Source organism: Mauremys mutica, chromosome 6, assembly GCF_020497125.1.
Source record: "Mauremys mutica isolate MM-2020 ecotype Southern chromosome 6, ASM2049712v1, whole genome shotgun sequence".
NCBI classification, from domain to species: Eukaryota; Metazoa; Chordata; order Testudines; family Geoemydidae; genus Mauremys; species Mauremys mutica.
Window position 1 is genome coordinate 97554295 of NC_059077.1, and position 13282 is coordinate 97567576.

Sequence of the window (13282 nt, forward strand, 5' to 3'; positions counted from 1 at the left end):
TCCTATACAGCTGTCCCTTCTCTCAGCTTGATCTTGAGAGGTAGCTTCCACAGTTTCTACACAGAGGGCATGATATCAGTTGGAAACTTTGAGCCATATGGAATTCCTCTGGTCCTCTTCTCTCTGGTGCCTGCCAGTCCTCATCTGTAGAATGCTGCCTTGACCTTTTGCCTCTGGTAGTTACTAACTGCCAAGCCTCCCCTCTGACTTCCTCACTCTCTAATTTCTTGATGGCCAGTTCCTTTCTTCCTCGAACCTGCTGTACTGATATGTCCTGAACTTCGCTGTCTGTTTCTCTGATTTTCCATAGCATCTCTACTTGCGTGTCCAATCCAAGAATCTTCTCTTCCATCACAGCCCCCCAACTTGCATTTCATGCACATGAAGTCCCTTTTGCCTTCAGGTAGGAAAGAAAACATGCTACATCCATTGCAGGTCACCATCACCATTCCTTCCCTGGCCATCTGGAAATCACACAGAGCTAAACCTGGAAGGAAATCCTCTCTCAGTCCCTCTCTAAACTCCTCTGAAACTCTCCTGTTGGCTGCCTCTATTTGCAGCTCCTGAGTTTGCCTAGCAAGTGAATTTCTATACCAAGTCTCTCTGCTTAGTTCTGCTTAGCTCCACTCCACCCCATATCACCAGGCAGCAATTAACCACTCAGGGACTTCATATAGCAGGACTTATCAAAGCTCCAAAGGTCAGACCCCTACTGCGCTCACCAAAGTACCAACAAACAGACTGTCTCAGCCGCTTACACAGGGGCCCACGGCCCATCTATGCAGCCCATACACAGAGAAAAAACAAACAGTCAAACAAACAACCCACAGACAGACCAAATGCACCACTCACCAAGTTCCACTACCTGCAAGTGGAACACCGACAAGCAGGATTGAACCTGGGACTTCTGAAGCTTATTGTATGAGTCTCCACTGCATGAGCTAAAAGCCATATAGCTATTTGTTAAGGCTGTAGCAGATTCATCTCTAGCAGGGCTAGATGCCACCAGAGGGGGACAGAGTGCCACATATCAAGCAGGCAATGGTTACACAAGCTCAGAGTCTGCAGGTATGCCCTGCAAAACTCTTGTTAGCTGCCTCTGTTCATAGCCCTGTACTGGCAATTGCTTAGGAATGAAGAGGTGAGTAATAAAGAATAAGACACTTTTTTAGGCTTCTTCCTATTCCTGAGGCAGGAAGAGCCTTGGAGATCACTGATGGCAGCAAAAAGAAAATTAACAGTGGTGAATGGATGGAGGCACCCAATATCATGAAAAGTTATTAGAAAATTAACAGCTATTGCATGGTATTACTTAAAGCCTCCCCCAGCTTCTTTTCTTTTTGTCTAAAGCTGAACAAGAATGTAAATTAATTACTGAATATCCCTAAATCCTAGATCTCAGCTCACTGAACCAAATCCTAATCCCACTGAAATCATGACAAAGCCCCCAAGGATTTAAATGGAGACCAGGTTTTGCCCTTTGTGACTATCACCACTCTCCTTGGCCTACTTCTACTGATGCTACTGATTCAGATCAAGGGCATCAAAAGTGTGGGACTTTTTAAACAATAAGTAAAACTCATTCTATAATCAGTAGAACATATGTCTGACTGAGGAATACTGAACAGGCTGTGTGAAAGAATATATGTGGTTTCTCTATTTTTACAACTTCAGGTAATATACCAGAGAATGGAAACAAAATGTGCCACCATTATAAATGCACATCTACTGCTGTACAATAGCTTCTCTCTATCTTGTTTTTTCTACAAGCCCCGACTTTGGGTTATAAGGAAAATATGTTTTAAAGAAAAGAAACGGAATCTAGATAGGGTAAAAGGCTTAGGTAGTCATTCAAGTAGATACTGGCCTTACTAAGATTCAGTTACTTTTTACAGACTGAGTAGAGTGGTATAATATTGCTGAAATGAATATCCTAAGTAATGTTCTGGCTACTTTGTCATAATGAAATGTTATAGAGGTGAATAGGCATTCTGCCTAGGCATCTATACAGGGGAGAGAAAATGGCCATGGTTGTGTTCACTCTAACCAGTAACACTCTGCTAAAACTATTTGTAAAATGAGCTCTTTGACATGAAAAAGGATATGACTGTTTAATTTCAGTATGGCTATGGTTTGGGCTTTCTGATTTTGATTTATATTCTCATAAAAACCTGTAGGCCTGGAGGCACAGGTGATATTGTAAATTTGTACCCAAAAATCTATACATTTAAGCATCTCCGGCAGGGGTCATGGTTTTTAAATCTTGCACAAGAACCTCTTTTGTGCTTATGGTTTGGCAATGATGTACCTGTTTGGTTCAAACCCCAGTACTAGTGACATTGTAATTATCACCAGCAGATGCCTACTTGGTTAAGCTCTCCGACGTAGAGACTGTAAAGCAGATATCTTTCAAATATATGTCAACTTTAAACTTTATCAGTAGGAAGCCAATTGTTCCCTCCTCCCTCACCCCCATAGGAAAATTTAGACAAGAAAGGCAAAACTTTTTACAGAAATTTCATCTTTTCAGTAGCTGAGAGGCTATGGATTAGAGCCCTTATGCAAGATCTGTACAACTCAGGGATTCTTCTCACAAGGGAACTCCTTAAGGAACTAGTTAAGCCCAATTTCCAGCTGCTTTGCACTGCTGCAGCAGCACAAGAATCAGGACCCACATTTGTCTATCACCTCCCATTCATTTGTTGTAGAAATAATCAGGATGTTACAATTTCAGAACTAGAACTTGGCTGCTCAGTGACTTACGTAGGACTGACAGAAAGGCCCTTTCTTTAAACAGAACTATATTTGAGTATGAGAAAAAGTGCTAAGAAAAAGGTATTAAAACTATTACTAGCAAGCGGATTTATATTCAAGAATGTGACACAATTTAAAGTATCCTCCTTTATGAAAGTTTCACTTGAAAAACAATGTTGCATCAATCCTCCTTGACATTCATAACAATGACAAAATATCCTCATGCATTGTCATATGTAATATTTTCTAAATGGCATAATAAAAACTGTCATATGCCCCCTCTGTGTACTAACAGAAAAGTGCAATCCTTTGTTCTGTGCGTGGCTGCATTTGCACATTATAGAACTATGAAATATTTACAAAGGGAAGGTTAAATCAATACAGCTTTAAAATTTACACTCCAGTCTGCTGGGACTTATATCATCTTGATTTAATGAAGTACAAGGAGTGAGAGTGTTGACACACAGAAAAAATATTTCGTTTCCCCTTTATTGTACCTACAGAAAGTATTAAAGTAGAATTTGCTGGTGACTCATGCAGTAATTAATTATGACACCTTTTATGCTTTGGCTATTATTTGAGTCGCCTCATATGGCAAAACAGAGAAACTGAGTATTTTTTAAAAAGACGACAAAGAAATGAGGTGCATTACGTAGTAAAGAAACATTTTCGTTTAACTTGCCCTGGTTGTTAGTGGATTTAACATATAAAACATTCTTTGGCTTAAATAAAGAAATGCATTTAATTTACCAGCATTTTCTAGAGACTGGGAAAGAAAAAGAGTATCAGGATGTATCAAGATGATGAAGTCTATAATTAAGGGATATATACATATGAATATATAGTCTTGTTGCTTGAGTATTTATGCTCATAAATCTCATTAGCATAAATTAGAGTTACACACAAATTTCATATCAATTCCACAGCAGGATAAGAATATGCCCATTGCTATTCACCCAGGCAAGAATGGCTAACTTGAAGATTTAATCTTGAATACAGCTGGGTGAAATATTCATAACAAATAATTTAGTTGATAAATTTAGAGAAGGGAGGGGACATGTTCTGTTTATGACTTGTCTGCACAAAGACTTGAATTTCTTTTAAATAAAAGGGGTACATTATCCAGACATATTGGAACATTTTATGGAAACATATTTCAGCCTATGCATTCTTCACCAACTAGTCACTTTGACCATGAATTTCACTATTCAGTCTTCACTATTCATTATTCATGAAGTATGATTGTCTGCTAAGTCACACGGTATTATTTCTGCTCCCTGATTTAAATTAATAAAACTTTAATAAACTGGAGAAAGAAAATCAAAGAGACTGAGATGGTCATATAAACTCTTCTTAATTATTATTTTTCAAGAATTTACTTGGCATCTATTATTGGGGGGATAAAGGGACCTGAGGTCTTGTTTGAAAAAATTGTTGCTTCCTTAGATGGGCATATGAAAAGAAGGAATTAAAAAAATGTATCTATTCATTTAAATTTTGGGGTGAAGGATTTCCCTTACTGTTGCCTATTAGGTTTTCATTGAAAATACAAATTGATGATAGGCAAACCTCAAAAAGTTCAGAGGTTTGCTTCAGCTAACACTTACTTTGATCCATACTCTGCAAGCTGATGTCTTCTACTAGTGGCACCCAAGCTATAGCCTTGTCCTACTAGGTCAGAACATTAAAATTGCACAGTCAAACACACAAAAGTTAGCAAATGCCAGACATAAGGTTGCCTGTGAAATCTTAATTTGCCCCATTGTGTGTATGAATTATAGTACAGTCTTTTATATATGATGACATACTATATTTGTCCACAGGAGCCGGCCTCATTCAGTGTGCCCTGGGAATGAATTACAGCTGTGTAGTTAAGGGGGCTATTGTCCATAGAATCCCTGCTTCATTTGTTGCAGTATTTGGAAGGTGTGTAGTATAGGAGGCAGGGAGAGAAAGGATGGTCTCAGGATTAAGGCAGCTGAATATTCCCCTGGGAAATTTGATTCTAACCCTGCCTTTGCAACAGAGTCCCTGTTAGAGTGACCAGATGTCCCAATTTTATCAGGACAGTCCTGATATTTGGGACTTTGTATTATATAGGTGCCTATTACCCCTGCCCCTGTCCCGATTTTTCACACTTGCTGTCTGGTCACCCTAGTCCCTGTGTAGTGCTGGATAAGTCATATAAGCCAAAATTTTCACTAAGCACTTATATAGTTTGTTCTTCACTTTCTAGGTGTCCAGTTTGTCATACTTCAGGGCTGATTTGCCAGAGTGAGGAGCATTCACAGCAGCAAGTGAGATCCAGGAGATCTCTGCCCTGGTCATATGAAATGCTAAGGGCTCTGAAAAATCAAACCTTTCAGATTGGACATGTAAAATTAGTTGAAAATTTTGACAATTTAATCTCTGCACCTCAGTTCCCCAGGTGTGACATGAGGAGAATAGTATCCCCTCACCTCCGAGGGGTGTTGTAAAGAAAAATTCTTTAATGTTTGTAAAGATGCAAGACAATATTTGAGAACACCTAGCAAAGTCCATGAGAAAATTAATAATTCTGTACTCAGTGCAGGTTTTGGGTGTTGTGCAGTAAGTAGTGCATGTGGCCCACATGCTGAGGATAAAGACGATATTGAATAGCTACCCATTCAGTGAATAGCATTCATCCTGTGCACTGAATGAGGCAGGGGTCTGTAGAAAGAAAAAATAGTATGTGATCATGTATTTAAAGACAATATCACAGACATATGCACAAAGGTGCTGAATTGATGTTGCATGGACAACCTTAATTCTGTCACTTCCTAACTTTTGAGTGTTTGACTTTGCTACCGTAACTTTCTTATAAACACAGTTATTTTGGATATAATATAAAATCTGTCAAAATCCATGCTACTAAAAGCTCCTGAAAAATTTGAAGTGCCTCTAATGTGGGAGGCAGTGGATTTTCTGAAACCCTAATGGACTTTCAGAACGAGATCAATGAGTCATGATGATCTCATTCAGAACAGGGTTGCTCTTTGTTCTGTTTCTTATATTCTTCGTTGTCTATTCTGCCTCAAAAAAATAACCAAAGTGCGTATGTGGGCTATTGCTTCAGCGCATAATAGCTGCTGCATTTTCTTATACAAAACTGCAATAACTCTGTACTTTGAAGTACTTTAGGATACTTTCAGTACGAAAGGTGCTAGGTGCAGTTATTCTGGAAGTAGTTATTGAAGTGGCCATTCATTTCTGGCAACCCTATTTAAAAGCTTAAGTTAGGTTAAACGTTAACATGAATTTGATGAATTCATCATACAGCCTATTTTTACATATTACCCCTGCCCCTTCCAGGAAGTTCACCAGAATTTGGTATGATTAGCTATTTCTACTGAGAACTGAAATAGCAGGGATGTTGCAGGGCAGGAATAAGTTATTTTTGGTTAAGCTGCAAGGAAAGCCTAACAGTATCATGGATTATTCTCAGTCCCTTGAAATCCACAGATACATCTCCTCCTCCAGGGGACAAGGGGGTGGGAGTCACCTGCTTCTGCAGTACTGTTTCCCCTCTTCTTCACATACTGCGGCGAGCATTCCACAGGTCCAGGTGGGCTGGGAGGGATGTTCAGAACTGGCCACCCATGGATCCAGTAATACTGTTTAACAATATCAAGAGATTGCTATTTATCCCTTCTCCACAAACAGTACTGTATATTTGTGCACTAAACATCGGCACTAAACATGGTTGTTCTGCTGGTGCCTGTGTAAGAACCAATTGGTGCCAACTGTGATGATGGGAGGATCTGAGAGTAGGTGCTACATCTTATTCCAGCCCTCCCTGGACCAAGCAGAATAATCAGTAAGGATTCGCACTAGGGGACCAGTACAGATATTTCCTCTCCAAGAACCCTGTTTCTTTCAGTCTGTAGCAGGAAGCTAGGTGTGGGGATTGCAAAGGTTCTAGACAGAAGCTCTACAGTGAAGAGAGTGGCAGAATAGGTTTACAGATAACACTGTTTATTATTATTTCCTTAACTTTCATGAACATTAACTTAGCTCACAAGTCTTTTAAAGGTGCCATAAAAACACATTGTATGATAATTTTTGTTTGCTTGACTATAATAGTGAAAAACTGTTTGGGAAGAGCATGAATTAGCAGTAAATTTTCAGACTGAATTGCACCGTAGATTGAATAAGTAAGTCTCTAGCATACCTAGTGCTTAATAGTACCGTAACAGAGGGGTGGGGTTTATTTTCAGTTGGCACACACTACTAACATAGCTTAACAATGACAAGTTTTCCCACATTTTCAGTCTTTAAGTAAAAAAAAAAATCTCTCTCTCTAGTATACCACCAAAGTCCTTAGAAAATTTGTATTGCACCTTTAAATGTGAGGAGTCTTCTTGAGGACAGGGCTATCAGGAACTTCAAAATGGCTGCAGTTACAAAGTGAGATATACACACTATGCTCTCTCTCCTGAGATTTAACCCCTGTTCCATTTCTATGTTAAACTAAAGTAAAGGTTATTCAGACAGATTATATGTTGCTTATTGTCTGTGAAACACACAAAACCCTTACATGGGAGGGATCAGTCAGAGCTTTGCCCATTCTGCAACACCCACTAAAGTTTGGTTTGAGGGGCTGATATTTAGGCAGCTGTTACTTTCTAATTTGTTGCTATTGTGTCCAGTGCCACTGTGGAAACTGTTCTGCAAATTAAGAATGCCTGACTCCAAGCTTAGTTAATATATAGAATTATAACCAGAGGTAACCTGTAATACTGTTTAACAACATCAAGAGATTGCTATGTATATCCCTTCTCCATAAACAGTACTGTACGTTTGTACACTAAACATCGTCACAAAACACAGTTGTTCTATTGGTGCCTGTGTTAGAACCAACTGGTGCCAACCATGATGATGGTTTTCATAATTTGGATACCTGTTCAGTAGGAACTGGCTGGATACCAAGTCATTCCACAGAGGCCAAGGGGAGCAATTCTCTCATATCACTAATGACCCTGCCCACATTTGAGCCAGTGGCCTAGAGGTGAAAGCTCCATATGCTAATAACTCACCCATGAGCCATCAATTTCCTAGGTTTCAGAGTAGCAGCCATGTTAGTCTGTATCCGTAAAAAGAACAGGAGTACTTGTGGCACCTTAAAGACTAACAAATTTATTTTAGCATGAGCTTTCGTGAGCTACAGCTCACTTCTTCGGATGCATAGAATGGAACACACAGACAGGAGATATTTATACATACAGAGAACATGAAAAGGTGGAAGTATGCATAACAACAGGAAAAGTCTAATCACTCATTAATTGTTAACAATAATCAAAACCCTGTTTTCATGAATTTTGTGGTGAGCAGCAGCAAGCTCTGATTATGCTAAAGAGATTGTAAAATTTTCCAAATAACTTTCTCAAGTAAATTAAAACTAGTACTGATAAACTAGTATTGATATCATACTAACCATGTTATTGTGTGTAAAGCTAAAATAGAATTTTATCCAGTCAAGTGTCCCATATACATTCCTCTAGTGTGATTGACTATAGTCAGTCCTTTTCCACTCCTCTGATGTAACAGCATATACTGTTGGGATTTAGTTTCTTGTCAATCGCTGTGGTATCTGAGGGCTATACAAAAGACATATAACGACTGTTTAATGTAGGTCTCTTAATGCCTAGTCCTAATCCCATTGAATTTAATGGAAGCAAGCCCTTAGCAACATAAGACTTTTTAGAAGCATGGTTAATAAAAAGTAATATTCAGTACAATAAGAATCATAGATAAGCAGCCAAGTGATAAAGTGATGTCAATGGACTAGAATGTTGTTGCGGGATAATGGTTTCCTGCTGCTACATAAATGCAGATGCAAAGCTGAGATGTTTGTTTTCAAAGCAGGGAACATTGTTCCTGTGCCAATATTCTATCACAACTTTATTTTTTTTCATGCTAAATGACCAATGTACTTCAAATATAATTATTTTATCTGATGGATGTTAGTGCAATAACTGTTGCTCACTGTACTATTATTGTCATCCTGCATTATAACTGGCTTAGAGAACATATCTATTGTGTACATCAGGCACTCAGAGACCAGATAATACAGACAGGTAGGGTTGTTGTTTTTTTAAATGTATAGTGCCACTGAAATTTTTGTATTATGGAAAACTTGCATGTAAAAACTATCAAAGCTTAATGTTCACTTACAAATAAGATGATTTGTGATTAGCTGAAGAACTCATTTAATCTTTTGTTAGTAAATACAGATCAACAGCCTGATTGGATGAGACATGCCAGCTAGTAAAACAAACAAACAAAAAAGCATATACATTTGAATGCAAAGTCAATGGCCCTATGCTTGAGTCAATGGCCTAATGGGCATAGACCTGTTCCCTTTTGAACCTGGTCCAGAGCACGTCCATCTTCTGGATCCAAGTGGAGAAAACACAAGAAAGAAAAGGAATCATAACCCACGTGAAAAATAGAGTGAGGCTGCAGCCAACATATAGCCAAGGTCCTTTGAAATCAGCTGGACAGGATCAAACCCACAACAGGTAAAAGAACAAAACTTAAAACTTTTCAACAGAACCACACCAAACAAGGATGAGTGGCAATGCTTGTCATTATAAATACCAAGCCTCCAGCCCAAGAAACAGCCAGACAGAAAGTGAACAAGAATATTCTGCCCACCTTTCACCACTGAGCCTACAGTAGCATGAGAGTCCTCAGGCCACATGCACAGATGCATGGACAGAACCCAACCAGTGACTGGAAACAATCATTAGAATAAACCATTGTAATTTATGTTAGAAACAAAAAATGAATGTATAGGTGCAAATTAACCATCTTTTGTCACTCACTCTACAGACAATTCCATTACATATGATTTAAAGGAATACTTGTTTATATATATTTTTATACAAATGCATAATAAAAATACAACTATTTGTCATTCTTATGCACCTGCAAAATATAATACTTTCTTTTTAAAAACACCTGCCCCAAGAAGTGCTGATGGGAGCAGTAGACTAGGGGCATTGGGAGTTCAATGTGACATTGGTGAAGCAAGAGTGAAATCCTAGCCCTATTGAAATCAATGGCAAAATTCCCACCGACTTCACTGGTACCAGGATTTAATTCCAGGTATGCAGCGTGGAAATACTGAACTGTTTAACAGCACCATGGCACAATCAATACTTGCCTGCACTATTTACTCTTGTAACTCTTGTGCATTTGCCTAGTGTAGACAGACTCTGAATTTCACACAGCCCTACTCTCGTCTTTTCTCCCTTCACCAAGAACTAACTTCAATGGGAGTTGCAAGAACTCAGCATACTTCAGGATCAGGCCCTGAAATTGCTTTTAATTAAATGAATAAATCAATAAATAAAATTGTGGCATGACTATGAGTCATCAAATAGCTAATGCTATTTTTCTAACTCTTTCATAATGTCAGCTCATCATTCAAGGCAAGATAAAAGTAAAATTGCAGAAATTCATACTGTTTGCATCATGCAGAACAATTCAAAAGAAAATAATTTTATGTGCTTCTCAAAAGTCTCTATGATTGACACGATTAGTAATAGAAAGGGTTTTTTTGCATTTTTTTAATTTAGGTGAATTTTGTTTAGCATTCTTTTTATTTTTTAATCTATTCAGACCACAAAAGGATAAAAAAACCATAAGAACTACAAAAGAATGCAAAAATATATTTAGAAAAGGAAAGCACCCTGGTGAGTACCCTGTAATGCTATTCCATCCAATTAACACAAAAGCACCCCATCTATGGGAATGATTTCCACAACTGTAGACTGCACAAATATTCCACAAGTTAGCCTGATGTTTGGTCAGCTGTAACAAAGGAGAAAAAAGAATTTGCAGGGCCACGACTCCTCTAGGAAAAGAAAAGAAAGGAGGTTACCTGAACCAGTTACCCTACAACCATGCCAAACAGAAATGTTTGAGGCTGTCAGGGATTCAAATGAGTAAGAAATAGCCTGTCAGACTGCTGGCCCAAAAGAACTTCATGGGCCTCCAGGGCCCCTCTACTGCAGTGAGCAATCCCATTACTTCAGAGGAAGACAATTGCAATATTTGGCTGCTCTGGAACAGTGTATTAAACATTACTCCCATTGACTTCACCTTTGGTCTCTTTGCAGTGTGAACTCGCCATACAGTATACATCAACCTTTAGATACCACAACTAGATATGATGACTGATTATCATGGTGATTGACTGATACTTGAGAAAAACAGACTGATGGGTAGGCAGAAAATTAGATGCTGGTACAGACAGAATAAACTGGAAAGTAGTTCCATTGATTGCTCAAAAAAATATCCTCACCTACAGAAGAGGACTCTTCCCCAGCTGACATCAGCTGATGATAGCTGTATAAGCCTAATACCATCCTTCCTCACCTAAAAGCGATGAGTAGCTAGAATCAAATGGCTTGCACAAACTAGACAGTGCTCCCTGGCTTATAGGAACTGATAGTCAATTAGCTACGGAAGACCATGAAAGGAACTAAGACATAAAGGAAGATTTTGAGGTGGAAATACCGCCGATGTCAGGAAACCCTGCAATAGCTAGTCCCTACCTTCGCTCCATTCACTGCCCTATACTCAATCTGGCCAGTTCATTTTAAAATTTATTTGTGAGATGGACCACTGAGCCATCTTAACCATCACTGGTTATATGATAATACAGTTCAGAGTGCAGCCATGAATGAGGAATTAAGATGATTGCTGAGTCAGGCACAAAGATCACTTTCCTTTCCACGTGAATCAGCACAGCCACCTGTAGTCTTTCTAAAATGGGTGTCTACTGACCAACCAATGTCTGTTTGCCATGGGTCCAAGGTCTGTGTCCTTCAATAATTTGGCTGTCAAGAGGTCACTGTAGATGGGAGTTAGTTTTCTAACTTTTGTGTTCATTGGAGTTTGGTTTGAGTGCACTGGCTCAGGACAGGCAAAATGTAGGCAGGGCAATTTGAAAGCTACTGCCAGTGCACATCAGTCCTGAACTTTTATTCCTCTTCTGAGTTTCCCTTGATCTGAAACCACCAGTCATACCAGCTCTGTGGTTGTTTTGTGGACACCCATTAGGAGTTAGGTGGACAGCATCAAATTCATTCTCACTTGTGACGTGCCTGGATTGAACCTGTGCCCCAAACACAAAAGGCTGCATAAACTCCTATGTGGTAGAACCTTTTAACAAAAAGACACATTTTGCCTATTTGGGTTTCCACTTACACATTATCTTTCTTGGTATTACACCCCTAACACTATGAGCTTCTACAAACAAAGACAAATCTGGAGAGTAATTTAAAAAATAAAATCAAGACAACTGACATATTCTTTAAACAATCATGAAAGGTTCAATTTTGCCTAATACAATCATCCACGTTTAAAAACCTTACAGACCTTGACTACAAGAGCTGAAAATTATCATTTTCTTAAGAATAAAAAGAAAATTACATACATTTCAACATCAGAAATTGTATTATAGCTAGCAAAATAATCTTCCAATACCAAAGATACAGAAAGCAGCTCACTGGGTTAATGCAGTGTAAGTAGCCTTTTACCTCTTGAGCTATAAATAAATTTGACCAGCTTAAGCCACAAAATGAAGTTGGAGTTTTCCTTCCTACCCTATTTGTCCACATCACAAATCAACACACGGTTTGGCATGCTTCTGTGTCTCCGTCAAGACAAGCACTTGAATACAATAAAAAAGCTATTCCAATACATTAGGATTGAGGTGCAAAGGCACAGCTTTCCAGGCCACGCTTGTACAGAACTTTTCTGTGTAGCAGGCTCAGAGACATTGAAGGCTTGAAATACATTCAAGGAGGATTGTGGAGAGGCCATCTTTCACCAGCACTTTTTGGGGCTTCATGTTTACCGGTCTGCATTTTGTCATACTCTAGCCAGTACTATTGGTTCTTTAATTTCACAAGCATTAAATTTACTTAATATGTTATATATATAAAATCATATGAAGAGGAATCCTTCCTCCCAGGTCTGTGTGAAACTTCCCATCATAGCCCAAACACTTGTTGTTAGTAATATTTGATTCTTGTATTGTATATCATATTTGTATTGGCGTGCACTGAAATTAATATAACAATAAAAATATAGCCTTATCCTGAAGAATTAACAGTATATGGGGCTGAATCTGCCATCCTCAGTCACTTTGAGCAGCATCTTACTCTTCAGGTGGTTCCACTGATTTTGTGGGCATAACCTGCAAATTAAGGTACCATTCAACTTCATTAAGGGTGGCAGAACAGACACTGAAGTGCTCGATATGGCCTAATTCTACTACCATTTTCCAGCTGGGTAATATGTTACCATGCAAGTAATTCCATTGATTTCATCAGGACTACTAGCTGAGGCGCAGAGACTGGCACCCTTACTTGTGCTGAGCAGTACCTTATTCCAAGAGGCCGCCCATTGATTTCAGTGGGACTCATGTTGGAGTAAAGTGCTCCTCAGAGTGAGTCGGGGTGGTAGAATCTGGCTCAAAGGAATTAGGATT

At 38.8% G+C, this 13282-nt stretch overlaps 1 long non-coding RNA gene across 2 annotated transcripts in view; it reads right to left on the bottom strand.

Annotated features, from left to right (window-relative positions):
• The window catches only part of LOC123373353, a 291422-nt gene that overhangs the window by 113548 nt on the left and 164592 nt on the right, over positions 1-13282 (bottom strand). The window lies entirely within an intron of this gene.